Source organism: Triticum dicoccoides, chromosome 4B (assembly GCF_002162155.2).
Source record: "Triticum dicoccoides isolate Atlit2015 ecotype Zavitan chromosome 4B, WEW_v2.0, whole genome shotgun sequence".
In the NCBI taxonomy this organism is placed as follows: domain Eukaryota; kingdom Viridiplantae; phylum Streptophyta; class Magnoliopsida; order Poales; family Poaceae; genus Triticum; species Triticum dicoccoides.
Window position 1 is genome coordinate 144,854,969 of NC_041387.1, and position 14,755 is coordinate 144,869,723.

Genomic DNA, 14,755 nt, shown 5'->3' on the forward strand with positions numbered 1-14,755 from the left:
AAATAATAAGCACGAAGCCCAGTAGCCCCGAGCCTTAATGTGGGCACGGGTGGCCGAATTAAGGATCGATGTCCAAAGTAAAATCACAATTTATGTGTAATGATTCTATGTATCCAAGTACTTTACATCATCAATGCTCGGATTCGCATTGTACAAAACTTTGTTGACCGGCCACCGGCTTCAACCTCCTCGGCCAGTAGCCGGGGATTGTTTGTCCCACTTTATAATGCCTTTATGAGGGCAAAGATTTACGGCAAACAAGGCGATCTGGCCATACGGTTTATAAACAAAGGTACACAGAGAGACATGTTATATTATTGTTTAACATAAGAAACATCGTCCAAAGAAAATAGTCCCGCTATCGGTTCCTTTCTTTGGATTGTCATGCTAAGCATGATCATGAAACCTCAGCTCCGATTAACGTGGGAGGAAAATACTGAGGATTTAGTTCGGGGAAAGCTTCCAAACTCTGTGGTCTAGATGAACCCAAATTTTCACTTCCGTTGCGACCGTTTATAATCTTAAAGTGGCCCATCGTCGGCTTCTACCCCCTTGTAGATGCTATGCAGGGTGTTTCCGAAATAACAAAACAACCCTTAGCCGACGTCTCGGTGCCCGAAGGCGGTTGTGTTGGCGGAAACGAGGCAATCAGATGTGCGGGCTTTATAACTTTCACTTAGTCATAGGACCTTAAAGTTGGGAGGCCAGCAAGTAGCCCCCCCGCTTAGTGTTCGGCGACAGCCGAGGTCAAGCCGTAAACACTTTGGCCAATGTTATGAACGGTCCATCATTTAACATAGTCATCGGATTGCTGACCAGTTTATGTTTATTGTGATAGTCAGCTTTCGGCTTTCTCCGCCGAGGTGCTTAACCATGCGAGCTGAAAGCACAATCGCAGTGGTTCTCCTTTTGCACACCTAACCGAACAAAGCGGAATGTAGGAGGCAAGCACAGGAGCTGGGCAACCCAACTATCGACCGAAGACACAATTTGAAACTGATGCATATATAACAATATCCGAGAACTTTTGCCGAATCTCTAAAGGTGTCCAGCGTTGCACTGCGGGACTTATGCGGAAAACACACAAATAGTTGAAAAGTGCCATAGGATTGGAAAACCAAAAAACGTCAGTAAAAACTTGACGTCCGAACTAGATTAATTGTTTGGTGCCAATCATAAAATTGGTCTTAGAGAAAAAAGTGTGCTTCTATCGTGCTTTAACATGACACATCCTATCTCAAGACTTCAAGCGGGTCAGCCTACGGCTTCAACCTCCTATCCCGAAGGCGGAGTACTTCTCGCTAGGCCAGTTTAGCAAACTTTAGCGGCTTTGAGAGGGAAATCCGGCTATTGACCACACACTCGCGTCGAAAAAAGGAGTGATAGAAAAAGGACTTTGCAACGACTAGGAAGAAGAACACTTATTATAAAATAGCTCACATAAATTTAAGAGCCCCCAAGTTACTTGGGTAAAAGAATTTTATGTATAATGATTGTATGTACCGAAGTACTTATATCATATCTTTGTCCACCCGAACTTTATATGTGTCTTAACCGACCGTCTGCTTCTCCCTCTTCGGTCAAGGACCGAAAAGTGTTATGTACTCCCCCTGTCGAGAATATCGACGGTGTTTCCGATAACCAGGCAACCAGGCCATAAGGCTGTAACAGACAAAGCACGCTCAGGGAACTTATGCTATATTACTGAGAAAGTGTAAGAAGCATCTTCGAAGAAAATAGTACCCCCACCAATACCTTTCTTCGGTTGCTCATTATTATTATGAGACTTGTACAATAGATTTTTTGTACTCATGAGTTCCGTTGTGTGCTGACCATTGTTGAAAATAGTAAGAGTGCTAGCTTTCGGCTTCACCCAGTCTGAGGTCCGGCTCGGATGAACCGATCGTGACAATCACAGAGGTGCTCCCTTTACTCCCTAGCCGAACAATCGGGAACGTAGGGGTAAGCACAGGAGCCAGGCAACCCAGCTTCCAAATCGCTTAAGTCAACATGGTGCATATTGTGGCGTAATACACGAACAAGGAACGAAGCCGTACAAGTATAATCATATGCAAGAGGAAAAGCTCCATCAAGGGAGCCCCCAAATAAACGGGGTATTTGAATTTGTGCGTCACAAACAAAGTTTTAACAAGGAACTTTGTCACAAACAACTTTGTGCCAAAAAGTATAATGCTTGGTCGAACCGAACAAAATTTAAAACTGAAAGTTTTTGAGCATGAAAGCAACTTAGCTGGTTAATGTGTTCGGTGTTGACGACGCAATTCGGGCTTGTGGCGGGACGAAGACGCCCATTGAGCCGACAAGGTTCGCAGTCCTCGGCATGGCCGTGGTCCCAGCCCCCAGGCCCGAGGTGTCCGAGCAAGGAGTTCGGCATTCCGGAGTAGTGACCACGTAACGCGGTCAAAATCGATTACCTGCACAGATAAAACAGTGCGGTCCAGGAAATAATAATAATATATATAATCCTTGAATAATTGCTTTACGCGAGAATAAATTATTTAAAGAGATGTGGCCTGGCGCCAAAGCGAATGTCGATGCAGGGTGTCGGCGTGACGTAGTGAAGGTGTGACAAAGCCTGAATTTGTAGGGTGGTCTGAGTTTCGGATGCGGCGTTTTCTGAACTATGTACGTAAACTGACCGAACCACCACGTGACTGTTTTTAATGTGGCACCATTTGATAGACCTGTGTACTGATGATGGAACAAACCAGAGTAATAATACTTTAAGAAAAATAAGCCTAACAAGCAAAAATTGTTAAGATTAATAGCACCAGTTTATTTGTTGTAGTAGTCCGAAGAAAAGCGACTCCCAAAATTGGAATGGATCCGCACACCCATTGCCTGATGCGCGATAAAGCGACGGCATGGCGATGCTGCCAAAGGTTGGCTTGCCGAGGCAAAGCCCCCGGTCCAGCTAACGTGACGAAGCTGGTCGGTTGGTGACGCCGAAGTCACCAGAGTATGTTTATGAAGAAATAGCCAAGTCCCCGGTCTAGCCGAGGTGACGGAGCAGGCCGGTGAGGAGTTGTTACAGCTGCCATGTCAGCCGAGGTGTTGAAGTAGTTCGGCGTGACGGACATTGGCTTGAAGAGGCAACAGTGCGGCCATGCCGACCCAGGTCGTTACTTGTGACGTGGTCAATGCTGGCTTGATGAAGAGACCATGCAGCGGTGCCAGTGTGCCCGCTCCGTGTAATCCATGTAGCGGCGATGTTGGTGATGATTTATCCTTTGCGATGCCGAACTATTGTTCGGCTGGCCGAGATGACGATCCGAAGAAGTTGAGCTCGACTCAACAAAGCGACGACGTGTCTATCGCAGGTCGGCCGCCGTGGAGTGATGTTCTCGAGCCGGTTTGACACCGGCGCGATGGTGAAGATCATTTTGTAAAAATACTTTTAATATTAATGGTATGTGTTTGAGAATAAAACACAATACCCCATACAAAAACTTCCTTCAAAAAGGATGTCCGAAATCCCGTTCATAAAGAAGATGAACTCGGGTCGGATTCGTTCTCGCACAGAAAATAGATCCGAAAAGTGATGCACTAATCCGAAGGTTCCCGGAGTTTGGACGGCCGGATCGAGCTGAATGTTTGACAGGTGGTAGATATAGGAATTTCGAAGCAGATCAACGGTTGGATCTTCCAAAGGACGTCCGAGCTAGATGCTGGACACCACGCTCCAAACTCGTCCGGATTCTCGTCCACATTCAACAGGGCTCCGGTATATCAGAGATTGCCGGAGATTCCTCCGTCGGAACTCGATGAAATTTTGCAGGGTTGTTGTAGACCCAATTCTGCACAATTCCACTGAAGTAATCGTTTAAGCGACACTCGAGGAAGCGGTGACGGCGGATACAAGTTCGCTGTCCAGAAAAATAGCACGGCCGCCCGAGGGCAATGTTGACGTTGAGCCCTCGAGCTCCATGGATGATTCCTCCATGATCTTGATAGAGATCGGAGTAGATGTTGATGAAGGCCCTCATCTGAACATGACGATTGGAGGTAGGGCGCAGTCCTCGGTCAAGCCAAGGTGGCTAGTCGAGCTGGTGATGAAGAAGCCGACGTCGCAGTTGACCTGCAGTCGAGCCATTGATCCTTTTGCCGATCACACAGCGGAACTCTCAATGAAAGCACCAATGTCGGTGTCAAAACCAGCGGATCTCGGATATGAGGTCCCAAGCTGTGCGTCTTAGGATCGTTGGTAACATGAACACGGGATTTTACGCAGCTTCGGGCTCTCTTGATGAGATAATACCCTACATGCCGCTTGATTGACTTTAATGAGTATAGGGGTTACAAGAGTTGATCTACCCCGAGATCATATGTTGTGGTCTAAACCGTAGAGGTATGATGAGTAATGTCATAATCTATCGACTAGCCTGGCCTTGGTTTATATAATGTACCAGAGGCCTAGGATAACAAGAGTCCTAGCCGAATACGCCGGTGGGGAGAAGTCCTTGTCTTGATCACCAAGTCTTGTGGAATCTTCCTTGTATGCGGCAACTGTCCGAACTGGCCCATGAGTATACGGCCATGGGGGTCCTCGGCCCAATCTAACTGATCGGGAGACGACGTGGTGAGTACCCCCTAGTCTAGGACACCTACAGCTATATATACCCCTCCACCCTCTCCTCATTCGCCAGGGAAGCCATCAGATCGTGCCTACACTTCTACTACTAAATTCTGAGAGAGAGCCACCTACTCATGTGCTGAGACCAATATATTCTGTTCCTACCATATGAATCTTAATCTCTAGCCTTCCCCAAGTTGCTTTCCACTCAAATCATCTTTCCACCAAATCCAATCCTATGAGAGTGAGTTGAGTGTTGGGGAGACTATCATTTGAAGCACAAGAGCAAGGAGTTCATCATCAACACACCATCTATTACCTTTTGGAGAGTGGTGTCTCCTAGATTGGTTAGGTGTCACTTGGGAGCCTCCAACAAGATTGTGGAGTGAACCAAGGAGTTTGTAAGGGCAAGGAGATCGCCTACTTTGTGAAGATCTACCCTAGTGAGGCAAGTCCTTCGTGGGCGATGGCCATGGTGGGATAGACAAGGTTGCTTCTTCGTGGACCCTTCGTGGACTCGCGCAACCGTTACCCTTCGTGGGTTGAAGTCTCCATCAACATGGATGTACGATAGCACCACCTATCGGAACCACGCCAAAAACATCCATGTCTCCAATTGCGTTTGCACACTCCAATCCCATCCCTTTACTTTCTTGCAAGTTGCATGTTTTACTTTCCTCTGCTCATATAGTCTTTGCATGCTTGCTTGATATGTATTCTGAATGGTTAAACTTATGCTAAATCTCCACCCAAACTTGAGAAACTTAAAAACTACCAACTTTGTGTGTTGAGTGTCTAATCACCCCCCTCTAGACATCTCTTCTCGATCCCTTCATTCGATCCCATCGAGTTTGGTATATTGTGTGTAATGGTTAGATTTTGTGTGGAGGCTATATATACCCCTCCACCCTCTCCTCATTCGTGGGGGAAGCCATCAGAACGTGCCTACACTTCCACTACTCATTTTTTGAGAGAGAGCCACCTACTCATGTGTTGAGACCAAGATATTCCAATCCAACCATATGAATCTTGATCTCTAGCCTTCCCCAAGTTGCTTTCCACTCAAATCAGCTTTCCACCAAATCCAATCCTATGAGAGTGAGTTGAGTATTGGGGAGACTATCAATTGAAGCAGAAGAGCAAGGAGTTCATCATCAACACACCATCTATTACCTTTTGGAGAGTGGTGTCTCCTAGATTGGTTAGGTGTCACTTGGGAGCCTCCGACAAGATTGTGGAGTTGAACCAAGGAGTTTGTAAGGGCAAGGAGATCGCCTACTTCGTGAAGATCTACCCTAGTGATGCAAGTCCTTCGTGGGCGATGGCCATGGTGGGATAGACAAGGTTGCTTCTTCATGGACCCTTCGTGGATGGAGCCCTCCGTGGACTCGCGCAGCCGTTACCCTTCATGGGTTGAAGTCTCCATCAATGTGGATGTATGATAGCACCACCTATTGGAACCACGCCAAAAACATCCGTGTCTCCTATTGCGTTTGAACACTCCAATCCCATTCCTTTACATTCTTGCTAGTTGCATGCTTTACTTTCCGCTGCTCATATACTCTTTGCATGCTTGCTTGAATTGTGTTAAGATTGCTTGACTTGTGCTAAGTTATTAAAATCTGCCAAGAACTAAAATTGAGAAAAGGTTAAGTTTTTATTTGGTCAAGTAGTCTAATCACCCCCCCCCCCTCTAAACATACTTTCGATCCTACAGTGGTCTCTACGGAGATCTTCTTCTCGCTCCCAGGTGGCTTCCTCCTCGGTATGGTGGCTCCACTAAACTTTACAAAACTTGATAACCTTGCTGCGAGTAACTCGACTGGACAACTCAAGAATCTTGACTGGCTTCTCTTCATAGGTTAAATCACTGTATAACTGAATTGCTTATAGTGGCACTGTATTTCTCAGAGGAATATTGTCCATCTTTGTGTGGCACTTCTTCTACTGGGAAACGTGAAACACATCATGAACTCCTGACAATCCTTTTGGCAATTTCAGCTTGTATGCAACTTCTCCCATGCGTTTCAATAGTCTATATGGCCCCACAAAACGGGGTGCTAGCTTTCCCTTGACTCCAAAACGCTTAACTCCTTAAAGTGGGGATACACGAAGATATGCTCTGTCTCCAACTTCGTAAACTATCTCCTTGTGTTTAGTATCCGCATAACTCTTCTGCCTGGACTGGCTACCTTGAGTCTGTCGCGAATCAACTTAACTTTTTCTTCAGAGTCTTTGATTAAGTTTGGTCCGAACAACTGTCGATCTCCAACTTCATCCCACGATAATGGTGTCCTGCACCTCCTTCCGTACAAGGCTTCGAAAGGGGCCATTTTCAAACTGGCTTGATAGCTGTTGTTATAAGTGAACTCTGCATACGAAAAATTATCATCCCAACTAGATCCATACTCTAGCGCACAAGCTCTCAACATGTCCTCCAAAATCTGATTAACTCTCTCTGTTTGTCCATCTGTCTGTGGATGAAAGGCTGTACTGAACTCTAGCCTGGTACCCAAAGTTTCATGCAACTGATTCCAAAACTTAGAAGTAAACTGGGTTCCTCTATGTGATACAATGGTGTCACTCCCAATATGCGATCCTATCCTAAAGGAACTCAAAGGTCCCACCAAGGATAGAAGCGCATAATGGAGATGCTTTTGCAAGGTGGATATCATTACATCGTACCACTACATAATAGTTGGGGATACATACAAGAGGCATACAATGCCACATGAATACAACAACATCGTACATAAGAGCAACATCCGACTACGGATGAAACACAAACAGAAAATCAAACGACATCCACCCTGCTAGCCCAGGCTGTCGACCAGGAACCTATCCCCTGAACGACGAAGCAGAAGAAGAACTCAAAACACGCAAGCATCACTCTCGCGTCATGATCATTGTATTACCTGTACCTGCAACTGTTGTTGTAGTACTCTGTGAGCCACGAGGACTCTGCAATCCCATTACCATGGGTATCAAGACTACTAAAGCTTAAAGGGTATGGAAAGCATAAGTGGTGAGGTTGCAGCAGCGACTAAGCATATATGGTGGCAAACATACGCAAATAAGAGCAAGAAGAGAAGCAACACAATGGTCGAGAAGCTAGAAGTGATCAAGAAGTGATCTTGAAACTAATTACATTCATACATAAACCAAATCGTGTTCACTTCCCAGACTCCGCCGAAAAGAGACCATCACGGCTACACATGCGGTTGATGCATTTTAATTCGAATCTGGTGTCAACTTCTCTACAACCGGATATTAACAAATTCCCATCTGCCACATAACCGCAGGCATGACTTTCAAAAGTTTAAACCCTGCAGGGGTGTCCCAACTTAGCCCATTATAAGCTCTCACGACCAACAAAGGATATTCCTTCTCCCGGGAAGACCCGATCAGTCTCGGAATCCCAGTTACAAGACATTTCGGCAATGGTAAAACAAGACCAGCAAGACCGCCCGGATGTGCCGACAAATCCTGATAGAAGCTGCACATATCTCGTTCTCAGGGCACACTAGATGAACACTACATACAGCTAAAACCAGCCCTCAAGTTTCCCCGAGGTGGCGCTGCAAGTGGCTCTAGTTCAGAACAACACTTAGAAAAGCACTGGCCCGGGGGGTTTAAAATAAAGATGACCCTCGGGTTAATTACTCCCAAGGGAAAGGTTATAGGTTGTTAGGCAAATGTAAAACCAAGGTTGAGCCTTGCTGGAGGAGTTTTATTCAAAGCGAACTGTCAAGGGGTTCCCATACACCCGGCCACGTAAGGAACACAAAATCAAGGAACATAACACCGGTATGACTGAAACTAAGGCGACAAGAGTGGAACAAAACACCAGGCATAAGGCCGAGCCTTCCACCCTTTACCAAGTATATAGATGCATTAATTAAATAAGAGATATTGTGATATCCCAACATAATCATATTCCAACATGGAGCGATCTTGAACTTCACCTGCAACTAACAATGCTATAAGAGGGGCGGAGCAAAGCGGTAACATAGCCAAGCAACGGTTTGCTAGTAAGGATGAAAAACGTTAGAGGCTGATATGGCAATTTGGGAGGCTTGATAAACAAGTGATAGGTAGCGCAGCATAGCGATAGAACGAAGCAACTAGCATAACAATGATACTAGTGAGATCTAGGGTAACGGTCATCTTGCCTGAAATCCCACTAGGAAGAAGAACGAGTCCATGAAGAAGATGAACGGACGAAGACGAACCAAGCGTAGTCGAATGAATCCTCACGATCGCAACGAAACATGAACTATCGAGAAGAAGCACAAACGGAAAGAAGCAAACAACAAGGTAAACACATAACACATAAACATAACATTATGCTCAACCAAGTATGATGCATGACAAGTCTATATTGTGCTACTCATGGAAAGAGATGATGCATACAAGAATAACACATCAAAGCAAGTTTAAATGAGGCCGGAAACAACATTAACAAATCTGGTAAGTCCTCATATGCAAATTTCGAAATTGGTCCAGATCTGAATAAACCTTATGTTCAGTTGTTAAACAGCAAGTTAAGATGCACCAAGATGATCTACACAAAATTCTAGTCAAGTTACATATAAAGTTCATTTAGTTCGGAGCTACGGCCTAGAAGATATGAGCAAACCAAGTCAAACATGGTATTGATGCAAAATGCATTCAAACATCAAGTAAACACTCTCAACACATGGATGCAACATGACATGATGAAACTACATGCAATTCTAAGCAAGTTTCATATAGAGCATGCTCAAAACGGAGCAACGGTGCAACACATACACTCCAAACAAGTTATAACAACAATCTGCCCAAAACAACAAGTAGGTACTTTGCAAACATCAAAGCAACATGCTACAGGAATCATATGAGCACAAACTTGACATGTGCTTCATGTACAGATAACATACTTCAAATATAATTAAGGTTCAGTTTCATAGGCATCAATATTAAACCAATATGATCAATGCAAAACGCAACTTTATAACACAACAGCATATGCATGAGCAGAGTTAATATGATGGCAACTTGAGAGCAAGAAAGGGACAAGCTACACCAAGTAAACATAGCAACCAAGGGCTTGGCATCAAAGTACACATAACAAAGAGAAAATAACATCATGGCATCATACACAAAAGGCTCATGTATTAGTGGGAACCAACAAGACAAGATTGAATGTTGAAACAATTTCAACAAGTGTAAAACAGCAACATTATGGTAGCATGTTCACAAGCATGGAACAAAGACATATAATCTCCAAAATTAGCAAACATGGAATATGCACAAACCAATCATAGTATACTTCAAATCATGTAAATGGAGCATCTCCATAAGAGACATAGAATAATTACTATCAAGCTCACAACATAGCATCATGAAGTTAACAGAAATCTGGAACAATATATAAGCATGTTCATGGCAATGAAAACATATGCTACAGAACATATATGAGGCATCAAAAGGTATGGAATGATATATCATAACATAGACAACAAAACATGTCAACTAAGCATCTCCAGAATATGCATGGATAAATTGGTAGCATCAAGCAAACATGGCAACACGATATAGCCGTTTCAGCATTGATAGAACATTAACAACAAGTAGCCCACTTCACAAGCTTGATTCACTCACTACAGGGCATATAAAAATACATGGATTGCATCCCTGTAAATATGGCATAAATATGTTCTTAAAACATGTAGACATCATGCTCATAGGATGCACACACAAAATGAAACATAAATGACAAATCAGCAAGTTACAACAGTTTTTCAGCAGTTAACAGCAACATGCACTTTTGCAACAGGGATTAAGATATCAATATGCACCCTAACATGAATGCAAATCACACCAACATGTAGAGCATGAAGAGCAGAACATGTGCATATCAAGATCATCATCATAAGATTAACAAGGACAAAGTTGTGGGCTTGTGGCACTCACAAGATGCACAAATGATGTTAACAATCAGTAGATTCCAGCAGTTTATATCATATAGCAGTTTTGCAACGAATACTAAGGCATCAATATGAACAGGAACATGAATGAAAACTAGACCATCATGAAGAGCACTCTGAGATGAACATTTTGACATACTATACACGCAAAACGGAGCCACAAGCACAAAGTTACACCATGACAAACAAACACACATGAAACTAAAATTCCAGGGACTTGGCCAAAATCTGGAAAAAACAAGTGAGCGCACGATAGCAATATTGCACTCAGGCGGAACTTAGGCGGGCGACGCTCACCTAGGGGCCTTGGCCCGGTCGGTGGGGAAGCTCAGGTTGGGCCTTGGAGGCCGGCGTGCTGGGCCGACACGGGGAGCAACAGCGGTGGGCCGGCGGGCGAGGACGCGGCCCACCCACAGGGCGAGCAAGGAGGCCACGGGCGTTGTCCTCCTATCGCTCCAGGATGAGGCAGGGACGACAACGACCTGATCTCCGGTGAGGGGCGTCCGAGGAGGTCGAGGAAGGACGCGAGGCGACGGATCCGAAGGGGGCGGCTCCGTTTTCGGGCGATGGCGGGGCCGGGTGGTGACGAGGCACCGGGAGGCCGCACCATGGAGGGCGGCGGGGCTCTGCTGTGAGGAGAGGGGATCCAGCATTGGTCCGGCTGGCCATGGACGGAGGGAGCAGTCGGATCCGGAGTTGAGGGCGAGGCGGAGAAGACAGGAGGCGACGGATCCAGCGAGGGCGAGGTGCCCGGAGGGCGTGGATGACAGGGTCGTCGGTGGCCAAGGTTAGCTGGAGGGTCGGGCGAGTAGGGAGCCGCTCGGGCGCTGGAGCTGGGCGGCTCGCGGCCCAGATGGGCTTCCCAGGGGCCGATTTGGGTCCTGACGGGCCGCGGCGGCAGGGCTGGATAGGGGATGCGTGGCAGCGCGGGAGAGGCCGAGAGCATCGGTCGGCGGCGGCGCGCCCATTGGCGACTCGCCAAGTGGCGAGGAGGGGCTGGAGGGGCGCGGAAACGGAGGGAGCGGAGGCGCTGATGATTGGGCTGCATAGAAAACAAGGTGGGAAGAAGGGGAAGGCCAAAATTGGCAGGGGAGACCTTTATATATAGTAAGGGGGCTAGGGTTAGGGGTTTGAGACCGTTTCGGAGCCGTTCGATCTCGATTGGACGGTCCGAAGCAGAGGGGGGGGTTAGGTAGGTGGGCTAGTGGGCTGTGAAGAGGAGTTGGGCTGAGATGAGAGGGAAAGAGTGCAGCCCGACACGGGTTTTCGGAGACCGAAAACACCCGACGAATATACCGACTACATTGCAGTTACAAGTTTAACGGTTAGACTATCAAACGAATTCCGAATGCAACGAAACTTGACAGGTGGTCTACCTACACTATAATAAGACCGCACACCAAGTTTCAACCCATTCTAAGAACATTTTTATGCTAGTTATAAAATAATATTTTAGAGGTGCCGCGGGCGTGTGCGAGTGTGTATGGGCTCAGAACGGACAACGGAGAGAACCGGGGGAACCCGAACGGATGCAAGTTTTGAAAAACATGCAGATGAAATGCAGATGATGACATGGCAAAATGCAACACGGAAGCAAATGACATGGCAACGACGGAGAATAACTGGAAGACACCTGGCACATCGGATTCGGGGCATTACAACTCTCCTCCACTAACAAGAGATCTCGACCCGAGATCTTAAGAACAAGACGGAAGAGAAAGAGGATGTGGTGAAGTAAGAACGCAAGAGAAAAGATGAACCAAGTCGAGAGCACTCGAGTAGAAAAGAGGAACGGCGAATATGACAAGAATCAAAAGCTCATGGAAACAAGATAGACTCTGACACCACTTCGGTTAGAACAAGGTAGAAAAGGAATAAGAACATAAGAATTCCAGCAGCACTCTGGCTGAAAATGGAAGGATTAGAACATGAACTTCACAAGATGGAATGACACTTGACGAGGGCCACAACACAATGCCTCCGGAAGAATTTAAAGAATTGATTGAAAAGAACGGATGAGAGAATAAGAACTTCCACCACGAATGAATTAGATAGCATCCTTAGAAGGAAGTTTTGAACGGAGTTGTTGAGAAAATCAATAATAAGGAATAAGCTTGTTGTGGACTTATCAAAAAAAAACATCTCAAAACTTGAGGTGAAATTAAAGCACAACCAAATGTCTGAATAGCTGAGAAGAACGAAGAAATGCAAAACTCCACTTCAGAAGAATACGCAAAATTAATTGCACTTCGAGACGTAAGAAGAAAAGATAGTTGAGATCCTCCATCGAGAATCTTGATGAACACTTGAAAAAATGAATTAAATCATGAAGAACCACCATGAAGAACTCCGGTGACAAAAGGATGATGAGATAGAATGAAGGATGAAAGAATAAGATGAGCCTCGTGGTGATCTAGATGGAGGTTCCGATGAAATGGCTGAGGAAATTTGAACTCCGGAAAAGAAAAGATGAAAACACTTGGAACTAGAATTTATTCATCAAGACAAACTCCGAAGGAAGGGATTACTTGATGACGATGAAGTAAGAATAAGAATTACGTTATGCTTATCCTCATCAAATTTAATTGATGACAACCGGATTTGGCATGCAACTTATTCTTGTTCAAAAAGGATTAAGGGGAATATGGCGCAACCTTGAGGAAGGTCTCCAATGTACCACCAGTAGGATTGGAAAGAACGAATGGATTAAAATGACAATCAAGGAAAAGGAATCTAAAGGAACCACCGTAAGAATTTGAAAATGACTGACAAAAGAGAATGAATCACCGGGAAGAATTAGAGGAACAAATATGCTCGAGGGTATTTAGATGCAAAAGAACAAAGAGATCACGAGCTGATTAAAGAACACTTGAACAAAGCGCCGGGATAATTGGATAATGGTAGCTAAAATGTGAGGACGAAGAATTCTTCTAGAATGATGGCTTCCGGTGAAAAGAAATGGAAAACAACTCCTGACATACTCCGGATGGGTAAGAAAAGGAATATCTGACAAATGGAATAATTCGAGAGGATAACCTGAAGCTAGAACCACGAATCTTCGAGAGAACGGGAAGGATTTAGAGGAAAAACTCTTCTTCGGTCTTCAAATGACGACGGGAAACACCACCAAAATTGTTGAGACACTCCAGAAGAATGAAAAGCGAAGAGGTTGAGCCAACAATGAAATGATTTGAAATCGATCTTGGAAAGGCATCTGACTAATCAAATTCATTCTTACGTCAAACTCCAAAAAGAACTAGGAATGGCTCCGGAATAATTAGAAGAGCCAGGTAAGATCCTGGGAAAAGACATGTGGGTTAGGGCCCACTAAAAAGAAAACACCATTGTAAAAGATTGTTGCCGAGATAGATGATGTACCGGAACAGTTGAAATATTTGAATGAGGTGACAACCTCGAATTAATTGAATACAGACGAACAAGAATATGAACAACACCGAATACTTGCATTGAGTCGACTGGAAAAGAAAAGGAGATGAAGAATGTTGAATGAAACGAGAATTCACCGGTTGAAATAATTGAGGGAAGACTGAAGAGGTTCCGCACGAATGAAATTGATGTCGAATAGAGATGCAGACTCCGGGAAGAAGAGGGTGGGAGGGCGGGAAAAACAAAGGCAACTTGGAAGGGGGAACCGATGAATAACTTGAATAGAAAACACCGATTGAAAGAATGCAAAGGCTTCGCACGAGTAGGATGGATACTCGATTAGTGACTCCTGCTCCGAGAAGAGAAAAAAGGGGGACGGGTGGGAAAGAAAACAACTGAGGACGAGGAAACAACTTGGTTGAGAAAGAACTAAGGATTGATAATGGCAAAGATGAAGAGGCTCGAGTCAACTTGACGAGAAACGCACCGGATGAAAATAGCTGAGAACCAACGAACGAAAAACCAACTGCGCGACCCTAAATTTTTTTTGAAGGGGAAGAGAAGTAAGTCAAAACACCTATGTCAAGATTCCTCACTAGAGCGACGAAAGGGCTGAGGAGTAAAAAGAATTCCTACTCTCTGATATAACTAAACTCCGAAAACAGTTTTCTTCTAGACTCAATAACGGCCAACTACGGACAATCAAGGGGGGCTCTTATGGTCGGTCGAGGCTCTGATACCAACTTGTCACGCCCAATATGCGACCCTATCCTAAAGGAACTCGAAGGTCCCACCAAGGATAGAA